The 17,064-nt window shown below is 32.5% G+C and overlaps 1 pseudogene; it reads left to right on the plus strand.

Moving 5' to 3' along the window:
- Positions 1–2,184: 2,184 nt before the first annotated feature.
- LOC132162291 (cuscuta receptor 1-like) lies at positions 2,185–15,649 on the plus strand (annotated as a pseudogene).
- Positions 15,650–17,064: the final 1,415 nt, after the last annotated feature.

Below are 17,064 nucleotides of genomic sequence, written 5' to 3' on the forward strand. Positions count from 1 at the left end.
TGGTTTCAGCCGATTAAACTACTTCTTGGGGACATTTATATAATCATTATATGAGAGTCTAAGATGGTATGAAACTTGACCGTATGGTCTTTTAAAATAAATAATTTAGATGATTAGATCAAAATTTAAGTGTCCGATCATTTAAGCAAAAAAAAAAAAAAATGATGATCATATCAAAATCTGACTGTCATTTTTTTTTTTTTTTAAAAAAAATATATAAATAAGACAGTCATATCAAAATATGATTGTCTCATCTTTAATATATATATATAACTAAGTTAACTAATATAATAATAATTTTTTTTTGACATGTCCGCACAAAAAAAGAGAGAAATTACTAATATAATTATATTAAAAATTCATCAAACAATATTATGTGACACTCTTAACTAACTTTCTATTTAGCTTTTAGTCAAAGTAATTAATATATATACAAAGTAGTCTTTTAATGATCAAACAACATGTTTTTTTTTTTTTTTCGTCTTTTAATTAAGTTTTCTCAGCATGCTTTTAATTAGTATTATCAGCATGATATTTTTTTAATAAAATATATATATCCCAGCATTGTGAGAAAACACTACGAGAACAACTGAATAGCTTCATCATTTCAATATATATTAGTAAATTAGTTAAAGGGTCGTGATTTTCTCCTTAAATTTCGATGAATTAAATCATATATGATTTAATTAATTATATGACTAACATATTATATATGTAAGTTCCTATTGTCATTGGCAACTTAACATAATATTAATTATCACTGAAGAGAAAAGAAAAAAGAATTAAAAATTCCTAAATATGATAATATGATTAATTCCTAAGTATGATAGTACGATCTAACAATTATCATATATATAAAATAATATGATTAATTCATAAGTATGATAATATGATCTAACGATTGTCATATAATAATATGATAATTTTGAGTCATAATGATCATAATTCCTAAGTATGTGATGACATGATCTAAATTATCATATGATCTCTAACAATTCGTACAATCTTCGATTTTATATAACATGATCAAATTATTATATGATTAAGCATTAATATTATTCACTTTTATTATTTAATATTCATATTTAATGATTATTGTGATGTTATTAAATTGCACATATTTATTCAATTACCCTTGAAATATAAGGATTTTATTATTTAATATTCATATTTAATGATTATTGTGATGTTATTAAATTGCACATATTATTCAATTACCCTTGAAATATAAGGATATTTTTATAATAACAAAGGTTAAAATAGACATTTAACTAAAATTTTGGCACTCGCCGCCAAAATGGGTGAAAATTTAATTCACCCGCCCTTCTCAAAATTCCCCCAATTTTCGCAAATCCACCCTCTCATCTCCTTCATTCACAGCAACGGTTCTCTCCAGACTCCTATACCCTGCAAAGTGCAGACTATTTGTAGTTTTTGTACTGACTCTTTTTTCTTTTCTTGGGTGAAATCAATAGCATATCCCTCCTACCCTCTCTTCCGCTCTCTCTCTCTCTCTCTCTCTCTCTCTGCGAAATCTCTACCCTAGTTGCATAGGAAAAAGTGGGGAACCTTGCAATTGGAAAAAATATGGAAAAAGTGGGGGGTTTGATCCTTTCCTTTCATTTCTTTTATTTATTTATTTATTTTTTATTTTTTTTCTGAATTATTCCAGTCTTTTTTTATTCTGATTTATTGGTTTTGTACTGTAGGGTTGCCGAACCAACAGATTGTTGATTACACGAGGATCAAGTCTGTGATTGTCGGAGATGGTGGAACCAATAAGTTTGCTTTGATCTACTAGTTTTTTCCTTCAAGATATGTTTGGTTAAAATATGGGATACGGGACAAAAATATATATATATTTTTTTCCTGTTGATACCCCTTTTTTTTCACTTTCATATTCTGGGCTGCATCTCTTGCCACCCAACGGCGCAGTGGAAATTTGAGAACCATTGCACTCTGGATTGATTGGAATTTAGAGATTGCTTAAAAGAGTGAATGCATTTGAATGTTTTGGAATTTTAGACTGCTTCGAAGATACATGTAAGGTTTATTCCTTTTTTTTTTTTTTTTTTTTTTTGTTGCAGAAAATAGTATAAACTTACTAATATTACTGCCATCCTTCGTTTTACTTTTTCTTACTTGACATTCTGGTCTTTGAATTTCCAGTTTATAGGAGCAACAATGGGCTCATCAGAACTACAACTACAAACTGAAAATGGTCAAATTGGCATTCCAAATAGTGTCTGTTGTGTTGTTGTGGAATATCTTCCTGGGGGTGCTCTGAAATCTTACCTCATAAAAAGCCGGAGAAGGAAGCTAGCTTTTAAGCTCGTCATCCAGCTTGAGAGGGTACCCACCATCTGTATGTTGATTAGTGTTTGTAATCCTTTTGTTCTTCATAATCTTTGTGGTTCCATTTCAAAAATACGTATGACTTGGAATTTTTCTATCTACCTCTTGGAATGCTAATATGTACTTATATCTTTTAGGTTGAGTTACCTTCACTCGCAGAAGATTGTTCACAGAGATGTAAAGACAGAAGATGCTATTGGACAAGAAAACTACAGTAAAAATCGCCGATTTTTGGGTTGCTCGTGTTGAGGCTTCAAATCCTAATGACATGACTGGGGAGACAGGGGCACTTGGTTATATGGCTCCTTAAGTATAGTCTATTTATTCACAGGATACTTTTCTGACTAAGACTTCAAAACCATACATAAAAACTTCTCATCCTCCCTCTGGGATTTTTATTTGTTTATTTGTTCTTAGGGAACAAATAGAGATCTTGCCTCGAGGCTGGATCATAAATATCCATACATTAATATGTTAAGGTGGATGTTTCTTTTAGTGCCAAGTCACTAATGCTCCCATCTATGTCAGTTTAATCTAATACAAAGAGAGGCAGTTTTGGCTTCACATCGTCTTTGTTAAATAGGAGTTCTCCCGTTAGCACAATGGGGGTATTGAAGTACTGGTCCTAATGTTTCAGCTATTAAGAGTTTACTCCGAATTACCTTAATTCACTTTTTAAACAGAAGCATCATAGAATCATTGCCTCCAATCAAATCCCTTAAGAATCTGAATCTCCGTTATAACTCCATTGAAGGATCATTTCCAATCAAAGGTACATATGTTGATCTTTAGTATTACTTTATAGAAATTGCAAGCAGTTCCAGTCATATTTGAAATTTTCTATGTTTTGTTTTACGTAGAATTATTAGCTTTTGAAAACTTGGAGAAGTTGGATTTAAGTGGTAATGGGCTCAATGGCTCCTTGACAATCCAAGGTAATGAGAGAGAGAGACTTAAGTTTGAAATTTTCAATAACTTCATAACCACTTTACACACATCATTCAAATTTCTATTAAACTACTTATTTAGTTTATGACACAAGTCACAATTTTCTCCATCTGCATTCAATTCTCTGTTTTGTTTTTGTTTTTTTCAAATTTTTCCTGCTCAAAGAATTTAGGAAATGTTATATAGATTTCTTCCCCACGCAACATAATGGATAATTATACCATATTTTTTTAAAAAAAATATGTCACTCACCCTCAAGGCAATAAAACGCAAGCATATATATATATATATATATATATATATATATATATATATATAATCTTAATTACCAAAAACAGAAAACCACGACATAGGTTATACACTTTGTGATCCAGAGAATATCAATTTCAATTCCAACTACAAGTGTAGGGTTGGGTTGATGTTTATTGAATCTCAATCAATCACTAATATTCAATACATAAATCCTAAATTGTTATTGGTACTGCAGTTAGTCTACAGTACTCGATAACAAATGCAAAATAGAAGCTGCCAAAGTAGCTCATAGAAGATAATTACAACAATTGCTTCATCCCATTCTGTTGATTTTTGACTTGAATCGCAATAATTGTTCTTGAATGTCCATCATGTTGGAAATATGCGAAGAAAGTTGTGTGAAACATAAAATGCATCAATGTGTTTCCCTACATTATAATCAACATTGCATATGAGGCTATACTTACCATTTAATTAATCACTTACAGTTTCTTGTTGACTATAACACTAGAGTGGACAGATTTGCTTAAGCTATAAAACGCTATTTTTTTTTTTTTTCCTGAACACTGCAAATTGCATAGTTTTGTTTTTAATAGATTTATTACAGGTTTGGAAAGCTTGTCAAGATTGAAAAACCTAGAAACCTTAGTGAAAATTCTATTTACGACTCCAAACGACACCTATTCAAATGTCTAGGTGTTTCACAAAGATTATGTGGAATAAGATCTAACCTAACAGTTAATATTCAACCAAATACAGATATGTACTGAACATTCAAGAACACAGATATTTGGTTACGAAGAGGAAACCATTTAGAGAACTCTCTAAATGTAAAACCTTTCCGGGGCAGCCAAACCCAGAAAATCAATCCACTATAAGAAGAATAAGGAATACAAGAAGGATTACAAAACCTTTGCAATTGACACTTCCTTGCACATGACAAGCGACTCACTTGACTTCTACCTCAGTAGCCATTTCCAGAACATCTGACACGATTCTTCTATATGATTTCCTTTTACTGGAACTCCGATAGATTTCTCAACCGTAGATTTATCAAAGGAATAACTAAAACTCTAAGAGATTCAATTTAACGCTCACCACATGTGATCTCTCTTAGCATAGCCTCCGACGAATTCTCTGGGGTGAAAAATGCGTACCTCTCTCTTCTATAATGATGTATATATACCCCCGACAAAACCCTAGACCTAACCCACTTAAAATCACATTTTTGGGTCTAAAACTTACGGGGTGTCCGGACAGGTTAATGGGCTGTCCGGACAAGGCTTTGCGGAGCAGAAGCAGAGTTTCTGGAAATGCGGTCCGGACCCGGGGAAGGCCTGTTCGGATAGGGCATGCAATGGGTGAAACAGCATTCTGGAAATGCTGTCCAGTCTTGATCAACAGCTGCGATGAATGGGCGCTTGTGGTTTGATTGAGTTGAAATTTTGCAGGGACGTTCATGACACATGAATCTACATTATGAACGGTGGAGATTTGATTCTGAGCATTCTATATCAGTGTTTGAGCTCATAAACAGTAACCTTTGCATTTTGGAATTGAATTAAGCCAACACAAGAACTAACAAACTCCCCCTTTGGCAATTCAGTGACAAAACCAAAATGCCGAGCCAATCCCATCATCTCCTCATATTTACTCACCCTTTTTGTCACAGAATGACAAAAGGTTTTCATGTTCCCTGAAACACTTCACAAAATACATCAAGGCATATGTGGAACAAGAAGACATAAATAAAACTTATGAAAAAAATGACGTAGAATGCATGATCATAAAGAAATATCAGCAAAACTCTTACTCAATGTATGACTGAATTAACAACAAGAAACTGGAAATGCAAAACATGTTTCTCCCCCTCAAAAGTCAAATGAACACACATGATATACACATCAATGACTCATGTATTGCACAATGAATATCACAAACATGCTCTAAATATGCAAAATATACATGAGACTAGAAATGACAAGAAACTCATATTGCTTAACCCAAGCAAAAAAAAATGTTCCATTCAACCCATGCTTGTGTGGTGCGTGTGTAAGCCATCCAAAGAGAAAAATTTTCAACTTACAAAAATGAGAAAAAAGTTTCACCACCATGAGGTTTTGACAAGTATATCAAATCCAAAGTCAAACCTTATCATACTAGGGCCTAGCCACTCTCATCCTATACATTTCTCTTTGTAAAACATTTTGCACAAGTTTGACACAGTGAAATAAATTCCTTTTGGAATATGATCTTTTGATTTTATTTATTTCACTATTTTGTTTATTTTTCTCTTTAAGAAAGTGTCCTTAAACTTTTGGTGCTTATCACAAAAGAGAGAGCGTGAATTTTGAAGCCCTAGGTTCAACTAGCATATGGTCAATTTGAAAAATATGACTAGTCAAAAACCTCATATGGTTACCAAACAGACCTCACAAATAAAGTGAAACAAAACCTCAATTTAAGCTTAAATGTGCACAAGCGATAAAGCATAGGCAAAATGTATCGCATAAGCTCAGGCTTTAGGTAACCACAAAAACAAGTCCATTGATACAAATTTTCATCTCATGCATATTAAGAACATTCCAAGACGCAAGGAATTAAATCCATAAGAGCGACATGAGAAATTAATAGACTATCTAGGTGCATAAGACAAAAGAAAGAAAAGAAAAACAATCAAAGTAACATATTTTTGTCTTTTTGAAATTTTTCACAAAAGAAATGCACACAAACGAAAAGAAAAAAAAAATGCAAAACAAACTAAAATGCAATACAAAAAGAAAAAACAACATGCTTAAATTGAGATTACAACATGCAATACACGAATGTCTTTTAGCATTAAACTTTCATCACATCTTATAGGTCCGACTATAAAACAATGATTTGGTTTAATAATTACTTCTAGGTCTTCACACGACACTACACATTCATGAACACTTAATTAGCAAGTAGACAAAAATCTTGGTGGTCCGCACACAACATCTCATCTATAAATCTTTCAAAAATCATAACATATGAATTAAAAGTCCTTTATGAATATACCTCATAACAAGAATCTCCAAACAAACATGTATACACTCTTCACACAAAAAGTGTAAAAACAAAAAAAATTGCAATGCATAAACTAGAAAGCAAAAAAAAAAAAAAAATAAAATAAAATTGCAAAGCAAAGAAAAACAACATGCTCTACGATTTTCAAAAATAAGCAAAACAACAAATCCTAGACATGTTATTTACTCACCTAAATTTCGGTGAGATCACTACCACTCCCCCTCAATGGGTGAATGGTATCAACCTTCTTAATCTAAACTTTCTTCATATTGGGGACAAATGTGCAACTCTTGTCAAAATCATTTAACTAGGTGATAACACCCCTTAGCATGTTAAATAATTCCTCATGACTATTCCTAGAACGAAAATAATCTCTTTTTGACTCATGATTATTCAACTGAAAACAATTAGGGCGAATATGCCCAATCTTACCACAGTGATGACATATAGGAATGAACCTTTGAGAATGTTGGTTCCTTGCAAGGTAAACAAAGTTGGAGTTGCTTCTAGGTAAAAAGTGCTTAACACGAGAGTACTTACCTTTCTTACCCTTCTTACTTCTTGAGGTCGTAGTAGTTGTTTTATTCTTCTTCTTTAAGACTTCTTTTCCTCTTCTTCTTGAGGAGTGAACAACAACTAGTTTATCTTTATCCAATGGCTCTTCCAAGTTTTCTGTTTCAACAAAAACTTTCTTGGAAGAAGAAGCAAGGTTAGAGGAAGGAGCAATAATCTTGTCAAAATCAATCTCAGGTTTATCACAAGTAGATTTTTGGGTATGCAAAATTTTGTCAAGATTATCATTAGAGAATTTTTCCAATAGAGTTTTGGACTCCTTTAATTCATTCTCTAATGACTCAACTTTATTAGCAAGATCATGATTTTCAGATTTCAATGTTTTACACACATCAAGAGAATCACTCAATTCACCAATTAGCTCATCTTTATCATGTTCAGCCTCTTTGAGTTTCTTTAGATTCTTGGAATTAATAACTTGTAGCTCAAAGAATTTCACAAACAACAAATTATAAGTCTCCTGAAGATCAATTTCGTTATCAAAATCATAATCAGAATAATACTGTTTATCATAAGATATAATTGTTTCACAAAAAGTATTATCAACAGTTTCGAAACAATCAAGAGTTTGGAACATCTAGAAAGTATATAGGATCACACTCAGGAATTTAATCCTTTGACAGAGTGAACCCGCTCTGATACCAATTGAAAATTCTATATACGACTCCAAACGACACCTATTCAAATGTCTAGGTGTTTCACAAAGATTATGCGGAATAAGATCTAACAGTCAATATTCAACCAAATACAGATATGTACTAAACATTCAAGAACACATATATTTGGTTACGAAGAGGAAACCATTTAGAGAACTCTCTAAATGTAAAACCTCTCTGGGGTAGCCAAACTCGGGAAATCAATCCACTATAAGAAGAATAAGGAATACAAGAAGGATTACAAGACCTTTGCAATTGACACTTCCTTGCACACGACAAGTGACCCACTTGACTTCTACCGGAGTAGTCCTTTCCAGAACATCTGGCATAATTCTTCTATATGATTTCCTTTTACCGGAACTCCGATAGACTTCTCAACCATAGATTTATCAAAGGAATAACTAAAACTCTAAGAGATTCAATTTAATGCTCACCACATATGATATCTCTTAGCACAGCCTCCGACGAACTCTCTGGGGGTAAAAAATTCGTACTTCTCTCTCCTATAATGATGTATATATACCCCTGACAAAACCCTAGCCCTAACCCACTTAAAATCACGTTTTCGGGCCTAAAACTTATCGAGTGCCCGGAAAGGTTAATGGGCTGTTCGGACAGGGCTTTGCAGAGCAGAAACAGAGTTTCTGGAAATGCGGTCCGGACCCAGGGAAGGCCTGTCCGGACAGGGCATGCAATGGGTAAAACAGTATTCTGGAAATGCTGTCCAGTCTTGATCAACAGCTCCGATCAATCGGCGTTTGTGGTTCGATTGAGCTGAAATTTTTTAGGGACGTTCATGACACATGAATCTACATTATTAACGGTGGAGATTGGATTCTGACCATTTTATATCAGTGTTTGATCCTATGAACAGTATCCTATGCATTTTGGAACTGAATTAAGCCAACACAAGAACTAACACTTAGATCTTCGACACAACAGATTTGACAAAAGCATCATTGAGTCGTTGAGTGCAGTCAAATCCCTTAAGAATTTGAATCATGCTTGGAATTATATAGGAGGATCATTTCCTGGCAAAGATATGTTGATCTTCCGTATTACTTTATAGACACTTCTGCTCATGTATGAAATTTTCTGTGCTCTGTTTTATGCATAATTATCGACTTTTGTCTTTGTGATTTGAAGTTTTGATAAATAGCTACCTTAGTTTTTAAAAAGTGATTAAACAATACTACTTAAGATAAGCACAAAAGACAAATTAGTATCTGTGTTTAGAAAAGTTGGATGGATCCATTAATGTGCTACATCAGTACCAATAAGAATGTTACATTTGTCACTTTCAATTAAAAAAAAAGTATTAAAAACAATGAAACTACGAAAGCCACTAAGAATATCTTGTTCCATCGGCGAATCATATGCCGTCAAGCTAGCTTGGATCTAATATCTTCTTCCCCTCTTTCTCATAGTGCCCAAAAAAGACTTTGGATAGTACTCAAGCTAGCTTTCAAGGATTTTCCAATCTTCTTGAGAAGCTCTTGTAACTACTTGTGTAGTTTCTATGACACAACTCACAATTTGCTCCATACAGATTCAAAGGTTTTAGGAAATAGACTCACAAAAAAAAAAAAAAAAAAAAAGGTTTTAGGAAATATTATGTAGATTTCTTCCCCACTCGAAATATTGCAAAATTTTTCGTTGTTTCAATCGATACATTAATTTATTTTAATCACTCACCCTCCAAGCAATAAAAAGCAAATACTTGGAATTTTCTTAACATAGAACTATTTTTAGACCTTTAGATCTTCAGATTTTCAATTTTGTCTCCAAATTCCAATAGTTATTTCCTCCCTCTCCCTCCCATAGCAAGCAAAAGACCTTCGAAAATCTGCATTTAATTTCAATAAAATAAAAACAACAGAAATTTTCAAAATTAATTAAAGACGAATGGTTTTGTGAGAAAACAAATTGAAGTCATTTATAATTAATTTAAGCTCCCAACGGTGAATAATGGTTATTAGGGGTAAATATAAAATTGGTTTATGTGGTTTGGTGTTTTGTCAATTAGATCTCTAAGTTTTAAACGGCGATTAATTAAACACTCATTGAGTAAGCAATAAAAATAAAAACACAAAAACAAAAACAAATAGGTAGAGCGGTTGACAAATCTCTCTCTCTCTTGTGTACAAATTGGGTTTCTATCTCTGGCTATATGTACACAATAAAAGTCAACATTACCAAATTTGTCTGACGTCAAACTAAATTATTGAAGCGTCGGATTTTCCATTTCCATAGGGATTTTTTCAAATGGCCCAATTCATCATTCGAACGTGTATCGAACATTGTTTCAGAGGGAGTCGTTTGCTACTTGAGAAAAACAAAAAGTACATATTAAATTGTTGGAAAAAATATAAAAAAGCTCACCGAACTAACAACCATTTTTTAAATAGCTACATGAAATCAAAAAAAAAAAAAAAAAATAGCTACATGAAGCTTATAATGTGCTAAACTGGTATATCAAACTACTAAAATGTGTCAAAAATGCCACTATTTTATTATATTCTTATAATACACTTATTCTCTTAAAAACTTAAATAAAAATTGAAAAAATAAAAAAATTAATTAAAAAACGTTAGGGGTATATTTTCTTAGTTTTTTTTCCAGAAAATTAATTAATTTTTTTTTTGTATATATATATATATATATGAGGAAAATGCAGTTTACCCCCTGAAGTTTCAGGAGTTTTTCAATTTTAACCCAAAAGTTAAAAAATTGGCAATCTACCCCTCTGAAGTTTCAAAAATTGGCAATTTAAACCCTCTGTTTAATTTTTCCGTCTAAATGGACGGAAATCTATGAAATTACATCATTACCTTCAGGCTTTCTTTAAAAAATTTTCGTCCAATTTAACGGAAAATTAAACGGAAGTTTTAAATTACCAATTTTTGAACTTTGAAGTCAAAATTTAAAAACTCTTGAAATTTCAAGGGGTAAACTGCATTTTTCCATATATATATATATAGTGACAGGTATTACAATTTATTAGCATTGATGTGACATCTAGCCAAAATCAGCAAATACTTTAATGGAATTTGGGGTTTTTTTTGTTAAAAGAAAAAAATAGTTTAGTTTAGTTTTTCATTTTAGTTTTTAAGAGAATAACAGTATTATAGAAATATAATAATAATAATAAGAAAATAATAAATAAATAAAAAATGGCATTTTTCATTACGAAGATTCTGTTGACCTCATTGGGGTTAAGCTAGACCTTGCTTTCGAAGCTTCAACGAAAAAAAAAATATCACCATCGCTTTGCTGTCTTCGGCAATTGGAGGGGTGGTGTTTTCTTTTGGTCTTTTGGTTTCTTCAGCAATTAGCATTGAGGTTTGACTTGAATAACAACAATTGTTCTTGAATGTCCATCATGTCCGAAATACGTACGCGAAGAAAATTGTGTGAAACATGAAATGCATCATTGTGTTTCCCTAAATTATAATCAACATTGCATTTGAGGCTATACTTACTATTTAATTAACCACTTACTGTTTCTTGCTAACTATAACACTAGAGTAGCCCAATTTGTTTAAGCTATAAAACGCTATTTTTCCTCTAAACACTGCATATTGCATATATATATATATATATTTTTAATACATCTATTACAGGTTTGGAAAGCTTGTCAAAATTGGAGAACTTTGGGACCTTGGATCTTAGCTATAACAATTTTGACAAAAGCATCATTGAATCATTGAATGCAATCAAATCCCTTAAGAATTTGAATCTTGCTAGGAATAATATAAGAGGATCATTTCCTGGCAAAGGTATGTTGATCTTCCATATTACTTTATAGACACTTCTACTCATGTTTGAAATTTTCTATGTTCTGTTTTATGCATAATTATCGACTTTTGAAAACTTGGAGAAGTTGGATTTAAGTGGGAATTATTTCTATGGCCCCCTAACACTCCAAGGTAATGAGCAGGACTAAGGGATAAATGTATTTTTTGTACTTGTGATTTCAAGTTTTAAGAAATAGCTACCTTAGTTTTAAAAAAAATGATTAAACACTCATTGAAATAAGCACAAAAGATAAATTAGTATTTACATTTAGAAAAACAAAAAATAAAAATGTACGTATTAAATTGTTCCATTTTATATAAAAGTCAACTAGTTTACTCTCAAGATAAGCCATTATAAATTACTCTACAATTATAACTCTCATTTCAACTTTGAAGATAATTTTCTTAAGCATACTTCTTCAATAATAATCTTAACATTACTTATTTGTTACAAAGAGAATTATTAATCAAATAGGACTCTTAAATCATCTAATTACCTGAAAATGACGGACTCTATTAACTCACTGGAATTCTAACTCAACTAATAATCGAAATCAAACTCCGTATTAAACTCTAACACAACTCTTCCAAGACCAAAGAAGTTATGTTTACATCATTTGTTTCCCCTAAAAATTTCCTCGTTCGAACTAAACTACTAGACAAGAAAACCAATTAACAACAATAAATACAGGAAAAAAAAAAGGTAAAATAACAGAGGAATTGTCAGATGCCATTTGAAGATTTCGGTGGCCTTTTTTCATCTTTAACAAAACTCCTTGTCCTTCTCGTTCGACCATTTTTTTTTCTTCTTTTGGATTTTATGAGCCAAATAAAACAAGAAGAAGAACAAACTCTATTTTTTCTTTTGTTGTTCGTCTATGCTCTTTCACCATCAGCTCCTACTTTGAACAAATCAAGATTTTTCCTAATGCCTTCATGTATGTACCTGTCATGGTAAATGGGCTTACCAGTTCTCTTTGATTCTTGGTACTTACGGACCAAACGCCTTGCCTTCATCTTCATTTCCTAGAATTGCCTCTAACATGATCTTCTTGTGTTTGCATATCTCCTTGTGTTTTTCTTCTTTGCTTTCTTCCGCAACTAGAGGTTTCGTGGTTTCGTTTGATTTCTGAATGGCAGTGAGTGCTAAGTACCTGACTAATTAGGACTAGGACTAGACTCTTAATTCACGCTAATAATCGACTTCATGAACGCCTACCAGTCACGAGTAAAAAATATGGTCATCTAATTTCGAAGCTAAAATAAGTAGCAATTGAAATAGAATTTCTATTTATTATCTGTCGGTATGCCATCTTAAAGATTTTATTGACACTTTCTCTCTCTTCACTTGTGGTAGGTTTGTCTAATTTCAGTAGGCTGGAGATTTTAGACTTGGGTAGAAATTCTTTTACTGGAAGTATTTCTCCATATATCGGAGCACTTTCTTCATTAAAGGCTATATCATTAGTTGAGAATCAGCTCAATGGCACTTTACCTAAAGGTATGAATTAACTATAGAATCAAGTGTATATAATTTGTTAGTCTTACCTATGTAATTAATTATCGATCTACAATTGATTAAGAATGTGAGAAAAGGTGAAGGACCATGGTTGATTTAACTTAACAATTGACCATTCACTCTTTGTTATTTTACTTTTTATGTTTTTTTGTTTTTAAAAATCCCATATTTCAAACCTGATTTTTCTTGTTGATTCTTAATAATTAGGATTGAAATTTCTAATGTTATTCCTTTTGACAGAGTCGTGCGAATTGAAGAAACTTGAAGAGTTAGAACTTTATGATAATTTGCTTGAAGGAATCCTTCCAACATGCCTAAACAATATGACATCTCTTAGATTATTAGATATATCTACCAATCGATTCGTTGGAAACTTCTCTTCAAATCTGATAGCTAGCCTCACATCACTTGAGTACATTGATCTCAGGTATAATCATTTTGAGGATCTACTCCAATTCAACATATTTGCTAATCACTCTAAGCTTAAGGTGATTCCATTAGGGAGTGAAAGCTACAAGCTTGAGATAGAAACAGAAAAATCTGCGAGTAAGGAGTTCTCGTTTCAGTTAAAGGTCCTTGTACTATCTAACTGTAATTTGAACAAGCTCACAGGAAACATTCCCGAGTTTCTCTTTGACCAACGTGAATTGGAAATAATTGATTTGTCTCACAATAAGTTGAAAGGAAACTTCCCCATTTGGTTGCTTGAAAACAATACAGGACTACGATTTCTAAATCTTAGGAATAATTCTTTCACAGGTAAATTTTATTTGCCACCAGATTGCTGCCAGAGTATTTTTTGGATGGATGTCTCTCACTATTACATAGATGGGCAACTTCAAGAAAATATTGGAAAGATTACTCCACACATACAATATCTAAATCTTTCCCGAAATCAGTTTGAAGGTTATCTTCCGTCTTCAATTGGTGAGATGAGTGAATTGCAGAATTGGACTTGTCCTTTAATTATTTTTTGGGAGAGTTACCAATGGACTTGGTAGCCAATTGCACCTCCTTGGATTATTTGAATTTAGGCAATAAACGGTTTAATGGTGAAGTTTTCTCAAACCACTTCAAGCTGGAATCTTTGAATACTTTGAAATTAAACGACAATCAGTTTACAGGCACTCTATCAATCGTATCCTTGTACGGGACTTCCCCAATATCTTTGGATATTAGCAACAACAACATGTCAAGAACCATTCTTGGAGGGACAGGAAATATGACGCATTTGTCGACTCTAATCGGAAGAAAAAATTCTTTCCAAGGTCATATTCCTTGTGATATAGGTTTACTTGAATTTGTAGACCTTTCTTATAACTCACTTTCAGGATCGTTACCTTCTTGTTTGAATCTACAACATGTTGAGCACCTATTTTTGCAAGGAAACAAGCTTACAGGACCAATACCAAAAGCTGTTTTCAATTCATCGTCTCTTTTGACATTGGACCTTAGAGGTAACAGCTTTTTTGGCAAGATTCCAAATGATATCAGTGCACTTTCTAACTTAAGAATCCTTTCGTTGAAGGGCAACAATTTCAAGGGTATAATTCCGAATCAGATGTGTTGGTTAAAAAATATAGGCATAATGGATCTTTCCATGAACTCTCTTTCTGGGACAATACCAAATTGCTTTCACAACATGTCCTTTGGAAAGATACTTGATTATCCTGTCTATAACAATCAATATCAAAGAGGACAAATCATCCCATTACATTCCACATTGCAAAGTCTCTTAGAATTAGAAGATTATACCAATAACATGGATATAGAACATAGTGAACAAGTTGAGGTTGATCTTATAACAAAATACAGGTCTGACTCCTACCGTGGTGCAATCCTTGATTTGATGTCAGGATTAGATTTATCATGCAATAAGCTAACAGGTAGAATCCCACCAGAACTAGGAGAGCTATCTTCAATTCATGCATTGAACTTGTCTTACAATCAATTGATAGGTTCTATTCCACAAACTTTCTCAAATTTGGCCCAATTGGAGAGTTTAGACCTTTCTCACAACAATTTGAGTGGAGAAGTTCCTTCAGCATTGATTGATCTGAACTTTATAGAAGTGTTCACTGTTGCTTACAACAACTTATCAGGTAAAGTTCCAGATATGAAAGCACAGTTTGGAACATTTGGGAGGAGTAGTTACGAAGGAAATCCATTTCTTTGCGGACAACCACTAGAGAGTTGTATCAGAGAAGATGAGTCACATCAATCACCAACAAAATCTTCAAATGCAAGTGAAGGGAAATGGTATGAAGTAGATCCTCAAGTCTTCGTTGCAAGCTTTATCGGATCTTATATTATTTCCTTCCTGGGGGTAGCTTGTCTTCTTTATATTCATCCTTATTGGCGACAACAATGCCTCAATTTAATTGAAGATTTTAAGTACCAGTGTTATTATCCTGTTTTTGATACCTTAAAAAGATTGTCAAACTGTCTAAAATCTTAGATATATTGAGATTCCGAGGACATCTTTGGTGGTAGTGATCATAGCCGTACATTTGATTATGAATAATGGTTATTGTGGTCTAATATAAGACAAGGTGTTCAATTGCACTTGCTTTCTTCTGTATTATAATTCTTGTCATTTGATGATGGATTTTGTTCTTGTAGCTAGAAATATTATTAGTAGTATGAATAGACTTAATTTTTCCATACATGTGATTTGTGGATACATTTTTAATAGGAAAATGATTTGTTATATTTGTAATTATAACTTGTAGCTGTACAAAAAGCATCAATTTGTCTAATCCTTTGCATTAGAAGAAACAAAATTGGTACTTGAACCCAAATTTGATACTCCAACTTGTGAGTCAACTCTTGATCGATCCAGTACAAATAAATGGATGCATTGATAATTTGGTGTTTTACATACATTAAGGGAGAGAGTCTTAGTTTAAGTAGAAGGACATATTAGCAATCCATAGACTAAAATACATAATCATTAACAGTTAAACATCTTATTTGTAATAGCATAATCATATATCCCATTTCTGATTGATCATATCCATTTTCCAAAGCTTTAACCAATCCTTATTGTGTATCTTTAGACATTATTCCCACTAATTTCTCTATATCAAATCTTGCTTGACAAAGTTGCAAGTACTATCCTAAAATTTTAAGAAGCAAAATTTTGATGGAAACAAAACATTACTCTGATACTTTCTGCAAAATTTGAATTTGTCAAAACAGTTAGAACTTTTTTTTTATAGAATTTATTGGTAATCAAGTTGATATTGAATTTAAGTTTGCACAAAGATATTTCACTTCTTATAATCTTAATAAAAAAAAATAGGCAAAAAAGTGAAGTCCAAAATATGGAAAAGAAATCTAAAAACTGTGAATTCAATGATATATATTGTCATGATAATACTGGCGTGGCAACAAGCTATAAAATTTTTCGCTTTTAATTGGGTTGGACAGGCTATAAAATTGTGCATTTAATGAGTAATGTTACACACTCATACTTTCTCATGCCCATTTTCACACTCCCTTAGATGGCTTTTCAAACCATCATTGAGTTAAATGTCAATACAAATCCCTCCCAAATCCAATGGTTGTTTTAAAAGCCGTCTATAAGGAACAACAACGCGTAAGAAAGTTCCCTCCCAAATCCCACAATAGAGTCCTTTCACTCTAAACAATGATGTTTTCTTAAAAGCCCTCCCAAATCCCATATTAGAGTCCTTTCACTCTAAACATTGATGTTTCGTTGAAGTATTTTTGGAGTCAGAACAAGATACCTCACAGTCATGCTCTTAGTTGAGCTGAGATAGGAGGTCTCCGGTGTGAGAATAGTATGCTTGCAAATCAAAGAAGGCATCAAAGGCCCCTAGGCTAGAGCCAAAGGCTCTCCAATACTTATGTTAGCACATTTATTTTAAGAGTGAGGAGGAGATAGGAA

The sequence above is a fragment of the Corylus avellana genome, chromosome ca9, assembly GCF_901000735.1.
Source record: "Corylus avellana chromosome ca9, CavTom2PMs-1.0".
Classification (NCBI taxonomy): Eukaryota; Viridiplantae; Streptophyta; class Magnoliopsida; order Fagales; family Betulaceae; genus Corylus; species Corylus avellana.